This window comes from Mizuhopecten yessoensis, unplaced genomic scaffold, assembly GCF_002113885.1.
Source record: "Mizuhopecten yessoensis strain PY_sf001 unplaced genomic scaffold, ASM211388v2 scaffold2123, whole genome shotgun sequence".
Lineage (NCBI taxonomy): Eukaryota > Metazoa > Mollusca > Bivalvia > Pectinida > Pectinidae > Mizuhopecten > Mizuhopecten yessoensis.
The window spans coordinates 61,685-76,432 of record NW_018404389.1 but is presented as its reverse complement, the minus strand read 5'-3'; the positions used below and the strand labels follow the sequence as shown (position 1 = coordinate 76,432).

The window sequence follows — 14,748 nt, the reverse complement described above, 5'->3', positions numbered from 1 at the left end:
AATACTGATACTGACCTGTACAGGCCTGCCTTGATTCTACAGAGTACTGATACTGGCTTGTTTAGGGCCCTGTGTTTTCAGATCACTGATACTGGCCTGTACGGGCCTGCCTTGTGTCTACAAATCACTGCTACTGGCCTGTACAGGCCTGCCTTGAGTCTACAAATCACTGATACTGGCCTGTACAGGCCTGCCTTGTGTCTACAAATCACTGATACTGGCCTGTACAAGGCCTTGTGTCTACCGATCACTGATACTGGCCTGTACAGGCCTGCCTTGTGTCTACAGATCACTGATACTGGCCTGTACAAGGCCTTGTGTCTACAGATCACTGATACTGGCATGTACAGGGCCTTGTGTCTACAGAATACTGATACTGGCCTGTACAGGCCTGCCTTGTGTCTACAGATCACTGATACTGACCTGTACAGGGCCTTGTGTCTGCAAATCACTGATACTGGCCTGTACAGGGCCTTGTGTCTACAGATCACTGATAATGGCCTGTACAAGGCTTTGTGTCTACAGATCACTGATGCTGACCTGTACAGGGCCTTGTGTCTAAAGATCACTGATACTGGCCTGTACAGGGCCTTGCGTCTACAGATCACTGATACTGACCTGGACAGGTCCTTGTGTCTACAGAACACTGATACTTGCCTGTACAGGCCCGCCTTGTGTCTACAGATCACTGATCCTGGCCTGTACAAGGCTTTGTGTCTACAGATCACTGATGCTGGCCTGTACAAGGCTTTGTGTCTACAGAGTACTGATACTGAACTGTACGTATATATACAAGGCCTTGTGTCTACAGATCACTGATACTGGCCTGTTCAGGGCATCGTGTCTACAGATCACTGATACTGACCTGTACAGGGCCTTGTGTCTACAGATCACTGATACTGGCCTGTACAGGTCCGCCTTATGTCTACTGATCACTAATACTGGCCTGTACAGGCCCGCCTTGTGTCTACAGATCACTGATACTGAACTTTACAGGTCCGCCTTATGTCTACTGATCACTAATACTGGCCTGTACAGGCCCGCCTTGTGTCTACAGATCACTGATACTGGCCTGTACAAGGCTTTGTGTCTACAGATCACTGATACTGAACTGTACAGGTCCGCCTTATGTCTACTGATCACTGATACTGGCCTGTACAGGCCCGCCTTGTGTCTACAGATAACTGATACTGGCATGTACAGGCCTGCCTTGTGTCTACAAATCACTGATACTGGCCTGTACAGGGCCGCCTTTTGTCTACAGATCACTGATACTGGCCCGTACAGGCCTGCCTTGTGTCTACAGAACACTGATACTTGCCTGTACAGGCCTGCCTTGTGTCTACAGAACACTGATACTGACCTGTACAGGGCCTTGTGTCTACAGATCACTGATAATGGCCTGTACAAGGCTTTGTGTCTACAGAGTACTGATACTGAACTGTACGTATATATACAAGGCCTTGTGTCTACAGGGTACCACTAAGCCCAGCTGATCAAGTATCATGTCCACAATCTTAATTCTGTTCTTCCATTTATATGCATGGTATTAAAATCATTTAACATTCATACTTTTTAAGTTTTGAATCTATATGACATACTTAATGATATTTAATGGTACGACCAATACAAACAAGTTATGTTTAAAGATGATTTTATCTTATGTGGCATTTGTTCTCAGAACATAAGAAGGCAATCTATTTTTTAAGATGTAATTACGATAACAAACAGCTGTAATTAAGCAACATTACAACATTACCTATCACATTTGAGTACTCAGTACAGGGTTGACACCTACAGAGGAATAACAAGGCTTACTCTCCATTTTTTTCACACTATACACAATCCGCCCCCATTATATCATGCTCAAATGTATCTGATGATAAGTTGCACAGATTTGTACGGAATAGCAGAAATTAAGGATTAATCGTTTCTTTAACATAGTGATCCATAATCACATCCAACACAAAATTTACATATTTGGTTTTTAGATATAGTAATTTGTTTCTTACGAGTTATCTATGGCTATGTTTTATATATGGATTGAATGGATCTTTTTTTCATGTAAATTGCGGCAATGAATAGCAGTTACTAAGCGCTCCTCAGAAGATATGTAGATCAGCTACTGCTATTCATTGCCACAATGTACAGGAAAAAAATTCTATTGAATTCATATATTTACATTACGATGAACTACGTACAATAAAAAAGATACCACACTTTTTGTAAATTTGATATTTTTAATATTAGTATCAGACAGAAAACCATAAAAAGGAACAGCCAGAACTCCAGCCTACACACAAACTTCAACGATCAGCTGATTTTGTTGAAACGAAAATCAACATTATCAACATTCAAATATCTAGAATCTAATAATAATCAACATCTAATATTTCTTTCATTTTTGAAAGTTGATCTTATTTGATGGGGTTTTTTTTGCATTAAACATTGCATATTATATATTTAAAAAAGTTTATGTCCGCACTTTTTTTAATCAACGGTCACCATATAGTAACTATCCAGGACACTCGTTGGCCGATCACCTGTCGGCAGTAGGCATAGATCTAGAGCTCATTTGAAATTAAATGTACAGCCATTGAATGTGCTGTTTACCAAAAAACCTGCAGATGTAAATGATGATAAGCTGGTGGATGAAGTGCCCTGTGTCATTACAAGGTTCTTTGAGTTTAACATGCAAGTTGATGTCACAGGGATTACCCAGCCGGATATTTGGGTGATAGAAAGTTTGTGGCCACGAGGAAGCAACTGCGAGTCTGAAGTCAGTATTTAATATGACAATGTTGTAAGGATTTTTTTAAATAATAATAGTACAATGGTGCACCATTTATGATTTTTGTAATGTTTATCATTATTTCTCGCAACTACAAAATGTACGTTATCTCGGAGAAGGGGAGATAACTCTTCTAAGAAACGGTACTATGCGTAGTAATATGAAGTGGTCATTGTGTGTGAGATCAGCAGACTGGTTGCACGAGAATCGTTGTATTCATAGTGTATTCATGGTCTAATGGCAGTTGTTTTCAGTTGGTAGATTCATGTACAGAACAAACATCAAGTATGTAAATATATAGGAATGAAGAATGAGGAGACAAACTTCAGTGTTACTTCCATTAACTTTAACTAAAGTATATACGGATATGAGGCAGAGCCATTTAATCCATCCCACTCACTTCACATGTATTAGATCAATGTATCAGATCAATAGACTTCTAACGTGTTGGTATCCAATAGGCCGAGCCATCCTGGCCATTGTTGTAAGGGCCAAATCTGATGATTTATATACTTTTAATAGTTGGAACTTTTCTGTGTGTGATAAAGAGACGATTTCTCCTGATATACAGACGGAACAGAGTGATACAGTCAAATATTATTACTCCTGATACTTCCCCCACAAAATGTCTGGTTTTTAAAATTGTAACATAATTAATGAAATATGCTGTAATTAAATGATTTCAGAAGTATTTAGGGGTTGAGATTATCGATACACGGGATGTAGGTCATTTCATGTAATTAATGATAAACTAATTTTAAAAGATCATACAACATTTATTTTTCCTTACAGAGTTAGCCTCTGTTTTTTCAAGTCTTCTGTCAATGTCGGCAAATTAGAAGTTAACAAGAGGCCCAGAGGGCCTGTATTGCTCACCTGTTTCTTTTGTTACATGCAACTGACATATAGGTAACTTAAGACCAAATTTGGTAACTAGAACACAAGACATTTTAACATCTCTTAAACGGTTCTGAAGATATTGTTGTTTGAAACTTAAAATTTTGATTTTAAAGCTTTTAACCCATATTGACCTTTGAATTCCGATTTGCACTTAAAGTTGACCTTTGACCTCATTACTGTAATGAAGAAAACAATTTGCACAGCTGGTCTACCTAACATACCTAAGTATCATGACTAGTCCAAATGGTTCTTAGGATATTGTTGTTTGAAGTTTTTAACATATTTGACCCCTGTGACCTTGAAAGTAGGTCAAGGTAATTTTAATGAGGAAACTTTATAGCACTCAATCCCAGGCACCTACTGGCTAAATATCATGACCCTAAGCCTAATGGAACATGAGAAGGAGATCGTTTAAGCTTTTGACCAAAGTTGACATTTGACCCCTGACTAGCATTAAAAGTTGACCTTTGACCTCATAACTGCAATTGAAAAAAAAAATTGCACTGCTAATCTACATAACATACACAAGTATCACGACTCTAGTTGGAACGGTTCTTAGGATATTGTTGTTTGAAATTTATAACATATTTAACCGCTGTGACCTTGAAAGTAGGTCAAGGTAATTTTAATGAGGACATTTTTAGCACTACATCCCAGTTACCTACTGGCCAAATATCATGACCCTGGACCTTATGGAACTTGAGAAGAAGATTGTTAAAGCTTTTAACCAAAGTTGACATTTGACCCCCGACTAGCATTTAAAGTTGACCTTTGACCTCATAACTGTAATTGAAAAAAATATTCGCACTGCTGGTCTACATAACATACCCAAGTATCATGACTCTAGTTGAAATGGCTCTTGGGATATTGTTGTTTGAATTTTTTAACATATTTGACCGCTGTGACCTTGAAAGTAGGTCAAGGTCATTTTAATGAGGAAACTTTATAGCACTCCATCCCAGGTACCTACTGACCAAAATATCATGACCCTAGGTCCTACAGTTCTTCAGAAGAAGTCGTTCAAAAGAAAAAGTTGACGAACGGACAACGGACTACGGACGACGAACGCCGCAGTACGGCATAAGCTCACATGTTCGGGCCATGTGAACTAAAAATTTGAAGATGGAGTTGCAATAGTGATGTGGACTGGACTTCTGGCAGTAGTACGTACCTTGCTGGTTACCATGTATATAATGTGGACGGGAATTCTGCCAGTATTACTTACCTTGCTGGGTACCATGTATATAATGTCGACGGGACTTCTGCCAGTAGTACCTACCTTGCTGGGTAGTACCTACCTTGCTGGGTACCATGTATATAATGTCGACGGGACTTCTGCCAGTATTACTTACCTTGCTGGGTACCATGTATATAATGTACCACATTAGGTAGCCAGTGATGTGGGGTTTATTTTGAAATATATATTGCAATGAAATTAATTGGGGTTTTTGTTCTACGAATATATATTCAATTTATAGCTAAGTACCTACCTTGCTGGGTACCATGTATATAATGTGGACTGGCTTTCTGCCAGTAGTACTTACCTTGCTGGGTACCATGTATATAATTTCGACGGGAATTCTGCCAGTAGTACTTACCTTGCTGGGAACCATGTATATAATGTGGACTGGCTTTCTGCCAGTAGTACTTACCTTGCTGGGTACCATGTATATAAGGTGGACAGGAGTTCTGCCAGTAGTACCTACCTTGCTGGGTACCATGTATATAATGTGGACGTTGCTTCTGCCAGTAGTACTTACCTTGCTGGGTACCATGCATATAATGTGGACGGGAATTCTGCCAGTAGTACTTACCTTGCTGGGAACCATGTATATAATGTGGACTGGCTTTCTGCCAGTAGTACTTACCTTGCTGGGTACCATGCATATAATGTGGACGGGAATTCTGCCAGTAGTACTTACCTTGCTGGCTACCATGTATATAATGTGGACAGGACTTCTGCCAGTAGTACCTACCTTGCTGGGTTCCATGTATATAATGTGGACGGGACTTCTGCCAGTAGTTCCTACCTTGCTGGGTACCATGTATATAATGTCGACTGGACTTCTGCCAGTAGTACCTACCTTGCTGGGTTCCATGTATATAATGTGGACGGGACTTCTGCCAGTATTACTTACCTTGCTGGGTACCATGTATATAATGTGAACGGGACTTCTGCCAGTAGTACCTACCTTGCTGGGTTCCATGTATATAATGTGGACGGGAATTCTGCCAGTATTACTTACCTTGCTGGGTACCATGTATATAATGTACCACATTAGGTAGCCAGTGATGTGGGTTTTATTTTGAAATATATATTGCAATGGAATTAATTGGGGTTTTTGTTCTACGAATATATATTCAATTTATAGCTAAGTACCTACCTTGCTGGGTACCATGTATATAATGTGAACGGGACTTCTGCCAGTAGTACTTACCTTGCTGGCTACCATGTATATAATGTGGACTGGACTTCTGGCAGTAGTACTTACCTTGCTGGGTACCATGTATATAATGTACCACATTAGGTAGCCAGTGATGTGGGTTTTATTTTGAAATATATATTGCAATGAAATTAATTGGGGTTTTTGTTCTACGAATATATATTCAATTTATAGCTAAATGTGAATCTAATGATATATGATGATAATGAACAAGAAGATGCCGTCATCTATATCCACTGCTCATAGTGTACAAGTCAATATAAAAAACATCTAATTGTTGGTCACCAAGTCATCCAAGCGTGAAATGTAGGTCAAATTCAGCATCCACAAATGCAATCAGTAGAGTCACCCCAGGTGTATCAATCAGGAAAGTATTGAAGGTGTAGCAGTGGTATGGTATTCATGGACGAGACCAATTCTTCTTAACCGGACGCACACGTGGACGGACAGACCCCACTTGTATTACCCCGCTAATTTTGTTGAGTGGGAAACAATATTAAGCAATATGAAATTGCCAGTTTCTGTCCTGTATAGATTAACCAATTATTACTTGGGAAGTCCATTGTTAAGGACAAACCAGTGCTAACTGATAATCAATTATAGAAGATTTTCAGCTGATTTCCCATCACCAGTTAGGACTGTACATTCCTTGTGTATATATATATATGTAGTAGAGCTGGCCTATACCGGCTCGATGCCAGTGACCAGACAACTTAGTAATTATAGAGTGTCCATTTAGACTTTGGAGGTCCCAAAATGGATTAAAACAATTATAAGATCTTTCAACGAGTCTAATTTACAATATGGCCTTGCATTGATATGCATGTGCGATATGGTGAGAATACAAATGTTATAATAGTCATACATCAAATAACACTGAGTAAACATGCTTTCATATTCACTGTATAATTCGTTCAGATAATTCTTTTCAAAAACATCTACTGTGACTGCATGCATTTCTAACACTGGTGTTTAATTCATTCCACAACACAGAGCTATATTGCATACATGTAAAAACTCTCTTAAAAATAACTTGTTCAGCGTGGCTAAAGGTACATAACGTTTATTTGCAGATGATGCTCTTGTGTTAAACACCTGGAATGTCACACTTTTTAATTCTGTATGTCAAAAAGTGCTTTTCTAAAATTATGAAAATCAAATACAGGCATCCATCTTAGGCTTTTGAAAGAGTTCAAGTTCTTCATTCGGAGTCAAGATCTTTCTAATACTGAGTAAAATTCTAGCTGCTCATTCTGAGACGTATATATAATAGGATTTAAATGATTGCCTGGTCCAATGCATTTATCTGCTGTTTCAGTGGTGTCTATGACCATGCAACCCTGTATTGTTTAACCCTTGGCATGGGGATTGCTACTCAAACCTGGATTGCAAATAGGTTAATTGAGATAGGGGTGTTGCAGAGCTTGATTGGGTTCATCGGCAGTGACCAGGTAGCTCATGATTTTAGCCATCTACAACTAGATATGGGTCGACCATTTTGGGCGGAGGTCCTGTGGATCTGTCTGGCCCGTTTCATTTTCCCTGTCCTATTACATACACATTTGGTTCTAGAATCTAATTTTCTGACACCAGTGACTAACCCACCGACGCTACCTTTACTAGCAGCTGCTATTTCAGGAGGGTGATGCTGTGTGTATCACAACAATCAATGACAACAATAGGCCTACTGTATCTGTTACGGTGATACACCTGGCATTGTGTCACATGTAAACACATGTGGTTTAAAACTATCATAAGCATATAACTAAGATTACACCAGCTATGTTTTAGAAAGATGTAAACATTTAAGATCGTAGTTTAAACTCGAGATACAAATAACCAGTACAGAATGAAGCCATATCGATCGATACTGAATCAAGTCGTGTTACATTTACCAGATGTCTGTCGCCTTGCTGATGGCGACACAGCTTCCAGGAGGAACTTCAACGGTCGTGGAATGAGGAAATATTTACGGAAAGACTCCAGAAAGGCAGGAAATAGCCAATGTAAACATAAATACATACCCAAACTATCCCGGGAAACGTCGGCTGCTTGCTCGCTACTTGTCACTTCTCTTCCGGAAACTGATTATCAACAAAAGTCTATATCTATGAGCATGCGCATTGCATATGACAGGCGCCACAGGGACTTTCCTTGGCATGCAGTGTTTTATTGACCAGTAGTCAGTACTGAGGACAATCTACTCATCGATACATTAATAAACATTGTACAGAGGGGTTAAATGAGATACTTTAATTCAACTTATGAAATGTGCTGCATTTTATCAGAGGCGTATAGATTATATCTATAAGTACTCTGAGTATACCGCTGTTACCATGAACGTTTCTGATTTTATGGCGATTTCTACTTTTACCATTACGCGGCCACCATAAATAAACTGATTATTCTGCCACTTTTGGATGAAAGAGAGAATTTTGCTATACATTCTATATACAGTGAGATTAAAATAAAACATCCTGGACGGTGGTCTAGATCGTCTCACGTAGGTGAGTCTTGAAACATTCAAGACTACCCGCTGCACTGGTGGCGGCTTGTGGTAGTACGTATACGTTCCAGTCTCTAATTGTTCTTGGATAAAACGACTCTTTCATTACTTCTGTTCTACACTATGGTACTTGGAAACCGTTGATGTTTATGTTGCGGGATAGTCTGTCTGGTGGGGTGAGATTGTTTTCTGTGTCGACATTGACCATCCCGTTGGCAAGTCAGTTGTACATCATTGTGAGTCTTGATACTTTCCTTCGACCTTCAAGGGTTTTCCATTCGAGTTGGTTAAGCATGTCACTAACAGATGAGGTGTTGTGATATCTGTTAGTGACGTATCTTGCTGTTCTTCTTTGTACCATTTCCAGCCAGTGTTTGTTATTCTGCTGGAAAGGGTCCCAGACTGTGCATACATACTCCAAGGTTGGTCTAATCAGAGACGTCTATAACTAGAGATTTGTATGCAGTGTCCTTTATGGTGGTGTTGTTGATATTAAGGTACCGATTTAGAAATCCAACGGTCTTATTTGCCTTGTTACGTATGTTTTTGATACGGTCGTTCCATTTCATGTCTGAACTGATTGTACAACCTAGATATCTTGCAGACTTTACAGATTGAAGGGTGTGGCCATGCAATACCGAGCTGACGTGCAAGGCTTATTTATATGTAGGCTCTGGGCTAACGTTGGAGAAACCCAGCGACGTCAAGTAAAATGTATTTATATGTACCATAGTTAAAATCATGATAACACTACAACCGACTATGAAACATGAAAATCAGAAAAACGTTGTAATATTTAAGAGAAAAAATAACTTGAGATTGTTACTTTTCTCACGAAATCAGATAATCTAATTCCGTGCTTTTATAAGCGAAATTAAAATATAAACCTGTGTGTGTTTCAAGAATATATAAAACAGAAATTTTAATTTTTAATTTTGGTTTATGACAGTGAGTCCACCTCTGTCTCAGAAATGATCTGTACATATAACAGTATAAAATATATTGGCGATATTAGGATACTGAAGACATCATAAGATCATTCTGGAAACACTAAATCACAAGTGACGCACACATTTTTGGCCGATTTGTTACATGTCTTCTTCTTCTTTAGTTATCCAATCCTCTTTCAATCATTTGAAGATTACGGACTGCTGTGTGTGCTGTACAATGCGTGGATTTAAAAACAATGAGGTTAAAACTATATATACATATGGAGTGGTACTTAGAGGAATGTAACGAGTACAGCTGGCTGGAGTTATATTAGCTGTACTAGGAATACATCAACGGATGGAGACATCACCACAGTGGGTGGGAGAAGATTCTACTGGGTGATTGTTAGAGGGAAGAAAGAAGAATGTGTCTGAAGGAGAGAGAGAGTGGTTTTGACGAGTTCGATAGTTGGTATGAGAATGGAGGAACTGGGGATGGCGACTAGGTTATGCACTGTCTTATACATAAGAATGAGGCGGGCCTTAAGGCGTCGTTCTGCGAGTGTTGGCCACTGTAGTGTGCTTAACATGTCAGAGACACTGCTGGTATTGTGATACCTATTGCAGGTATACCTGGCAGCGCATCTCTGTACCATTTCAAGTTTGGATATTGATGATGTGTGTGGGTCCCACAGGGTACAGCCGTATTCTAATTTAGGGCTGACGTGTGACAGATAGGCTTTACTTTTAATGCCATTGTTTCCTGTTTTGAGATTTCTTTTCAAAAAGCCTAAAGATCTATTTGCTGCAGTGGCTGTATTTTCTATATGTTTGGACCATTTTAATCAGATTGAAGTGTGACTCCCAGGTATTTAGCTGAAGTGACAGTCTCTAGGGTTTGCCCGTTGAGAACGTATTTATGAGAAAAAGGATGTTTTTTTGATGATATAGTCATAACTGTACACTTGTCAGGATGGAATGCCATTAGCCAGTCTCTTTCCCATTTGGCTGCAGCGTCAATATCTTGTTGTAAAAGCATGCAGTCATGGTCAGATCTTATTTCTTTATAAATAATACTATCGTCCGCAAACAGTCTGAGTGTGTTATGGTTGAGGTATTCCGGGAAGTCATTTATATAAATAAGAAAAAGAATTGGTCCTAGGACTGTACCCTGGGGTACGCCAGATGTGACAGGGGCTGTATTGGAGGATTCACCATCTAGTATGACTTGTTGTGTTCTATGAGAGAGGAAAGCCGAAATCCAGTTTAGTGTTTTGTTCCGAATACCATAAAAATTTAGTTTGTATAGGAGACGTTTGTGTGGGACTTTATCAAAAGCTTTAGCGAAATCCATAATTATTAAGTCGGTTTGAATATTTTTATTGTGTGATTGCGAAAGTTCGTGGACAAATGACTGAAGTTGAGATTCGCAGGAGCGTGCTTTTCTAAAACCATGTTGTAAATCATAAAGTATGTTGTGTTTTTCCAGGTGTTTCATGGTGTGGCTAGTTACTACATGTTCCAAAATTTTACAACAGATACAAATTAATGAAATGGGTCGATAATTTTCGGGTTTGTATTGCTCTCCCTTTTTGTAAATTGGTGCCACATTTTCATGTTTCCAATCCTGAGGAACTTGGCCTGAATTTACTGATTTATTAAAGATGATAGTGAAGGCACAAAGATAGCTGTTTGATTGGTCCCAGGTAAAACAACTGACCAATCGCTAGGCTGATACCTGTCCTTTGAAGACTACAAAGGAGAGATCCCCGACTTCAAAGCCTGTCAATTTTTACCGTTACGTGACCGCGAGATTCTTTTGATGTATATCAACGGATCGAACTAGTCTTCTTCGAGCCTTCAATTTTGCCATGACACATTCCAGGGGTGTAGAGAGCGAACGTGAGCGTAACCCCTGGAAATCGAGGATGGCGATATCCAGGGGTTACGCTCACTTTCGCTCTCTACCCCCCTGGAATATGTCATAGCAAAATTGAAGGCACAAAGATAGCTGTTTGATTGGTCCCAGGTAAAACAACTGACCAATCGCTAGGCTGATACCTGTCCTTTGAAGACTACAAAGGAGAGACGCCCGACTTCAAAGCCTGTCAATTCTTACCGTTACGTGACCGCGAGATTCTTTTGATGTATATCAAAGGACCGAACTAGTCACCTTGTCTCATCAACAAGGTGGCACACACTAAACCTTCAATTTCGGTATGACATATTCCAGGGGTGTAGAGAACGAAAGTGAGCGTAACCCCTGGATATCGAGGATGAAGTAAGCGTAACCCCTGGATATGAGGATGATATGGAACACTAGCTGATTTTTGTAATAGCGTCTCATAGCTAGAGTGATAATCCTGTCAATGTTAGAGCTCTGTAGTCGACTTCCTCGAGCTTCTCAGAACTTCAATTGTTGCAAAATTGCCACACTAATGGGCAAAAATACAATGTACAATACAATTACGTTGTAAACTGCCTTTCTCCCTTTGTAACAAATGTAGGAAATGTTTTAATAAATTTAGCAAATAATCAATTTCCATCCCCAAAAGTTTGACTAATTCCTCACATTTCATGTCGGTTTTTCCTATAGAGAAGATTGGTTTCTGGTCAAAAAAAATATACCCTAACGCAAGTGCTTGAAATTAATCTTTGTATTCTTGCATGCGGTTATCATCAAACCATTCAGTTAGTTTTAGACTTTCTCTTTTAAGAGTTTGTTTCATAACTTGGTAACATGAGTGAGCATATGAAAGCGTGTTGTCGTCTGTATAATTTAGAAGGGTAGTGTCATTTGTTGAGTAAAATATATCATTTATTAAAAAAGTTTTTTTTAAAACAGGGACCTAGGATAGATCCCTGAGGTCCTTCCTTTACAGGATTCTCATAACTGATACAAGAATCTCTATTTTTTCACACTGCTTCCGGTTTGATAGGTAACTCTCAATTAGTTTTATAGCGTGTTCTGTCAGACCATATGATCTAAGCTTGGCCAGGATGATATGATGTGGTAGGCAGTCGAAAGCCTTGAACAAGTCCATCAGTCATAATCACATAATCATTCCTGTCCAAGGCTCTCCGCCACCCCTCAGTAATGAACATAAGGGCTGACTGACAGCTCTATCCTCTCCGGAAAGCTGAGACAACGGATGGAAAATACTCTCAAAGAAACCATTCAATTGTTCTGAAATGGCTCTTTCGAAGAGTTTAAACCCGGATTGTAAAATGCTTACTGGTCTGTAGTTACCTTTGCTGAGGGAATCTTTTTCTTGTAGGTAGGTGTGACCCTGACAAGTTCTAGTTTGTCAGGGAAGGATCCGTCAGTCCAGTTCTATGTATAAGGTAGTGTTTGGTCAAAGTAGTTCACCTTTTGTTATATTCTAGGGGGTGTGATGTCGACTCCTGTCGCCTCTCTGGGTCCAACCTTATCCAAATACTTAGCTATATCACTTTCTCTATCGTGCTTGAAAGAGAAAGAATATGTTTGTGTTTGTTGATTTTCGTGTATAGCTATGATACTTGGGTGGCTGCATCCAGAAATGCGAGAGGAATTTCCAACATTCTCTGCTATATTTACAAAGAAATCACTAACAATGTCACGAACGTTGCCTGCGAAAAGCTGGTGACACATAGGTATTGCTATGTCGGCGTCGGTGTCGGCGGCGTCGTCCGCACAGAGGTTTTCGTGCGATAACTTGTGTTTCCTTGGGCCGATCAAACTCAAACTTCATGCAGTTCTTCCTTACCAAAAGTGCTTGCTTGGGGTTGCTTTTCAGGTCCGAATGTTAAAGGTCAAGGTCACTGTTAATATAAATAGAAAATCTGTTTTCGTGCGATAACTTGAGTTTCCTTGGGCCGATCAAACTCAAACTTCATGCAGTGCTTCCTTACCAAAAGTGCTTGCTTGGGGTTGCTTTTCAGGTCCGAATGTTAAAGGTCAAGGTCACTGTTAATATAAATAGAAAATCTGTTTTCATGCGATAACTTGAGTTTCCTTGGGCCGATCAAACTCAAACTTCATGCAGTGCTAAGCACAATCTCCCAGCTTCCTGCGCAGGGGACACATCCACTTCCGTGGAATTCTTGTGTTCAGATAGAAGTTGTCATTTTCTTGTAGTTGAATATGTCAGGAAAGTCCTGATGGTGGGCCAGAAATCCCTGGATCCTGTTCCTCCTCCACACCTTTCCATGAAATAATGCCCAATATATTTCCCTTTAATTTCGGTAACCTTGTTTCTTTGTTGTCTGAAACGGTGCCAGATATTTCGCCACGAAGCATTTTTTGCGGTTTATGGTTTACGTCATTCCGAATTCATGAGATGTGCATTTGTTTTTCTTTGTCGCTTTATTTTATTATACTGTTTGTATTTATCTATCACATTGTTTAATAGAGTTTCGTGTGCACCAATTACTTGAAACAAGAGTTGGCATGCTCGTCAATTTTTTAAAATGCAACGGCCAGACCGGGATTAGAACCCGGGACCTTCCCAACTCTAGACGCTACGTATACCCTGCCATCGACGATCAAACCAGTCCATTTCCGCTACAATACATTGATATGCCACAAACTTTCCCGTTTGGGGTACACTGACACAGTTTGTTTTAAGGTAGGAATTTCGGTTTATTTGTTATTGATCAAATGATTCAAAGGATCGGACAACATGTTTTAACATCTGATAACAGTCCTTTGCATAACATTTATGTACAATTGTTTTTTTTTATAAAAATATGATAATTGTATTCGAATGATAGAGGATGATGACGGGACAGCAGGGAGTGGAAGTAAGGTACCGTTGGGGTAGGGGACGGCTAAGCTGAGTCAGTCCAACTACATTCATACCAATTATATCACTAGTAAGTATAGTATACACGACTGTAGTGTCAGATATGTAGTTGTTACATCCACAATCACAAACGTTTGCTGGATTTAATGAAGTGATGCACGTGTAAAAACATGTGTTTGTTTGTTTGGGGTTTAAAGTCCCGCAACAGCCAGGGTCATACGACACAACAGCCAGGGTCATATGACACAACAGCCAGGGTCATACGACACAACAGCCAGGGTCATACGACACAACAGCCAAGGTCATACGACACAACAGCCAGGATCATACGACACAACAGCCAGGGTTATACGACACAACAGCCAGGGTCATACGACACAACAGCCAGGAT

At 39.7% G+C, this 14,748-nt stretch overlaps 1 protein-coding gene across 1 annotated transcript in view; it reads right to left on the bottom strand.

Moving 5' to 3' along the window:
• The window catches only part of LOC110445229 (rabphilin-3A-like), a 91,840-nt gene extending 83,609 nt beyond the window's left edge, over positions 1–8,231 (bottom strand). Inside the window, exon 1 of the mRNA XM_021489731.1 lies at positions 8,160–8,231. The gene's annotated coding sequence lies outside the window, so the exon portion shown is untranslated. The remainder of the gene's footprint in view (positions 1–8,159) is intronic.
• Between the last annotated feature and the right edge of the window lie 6,517 nt (positions 8,232–14,748).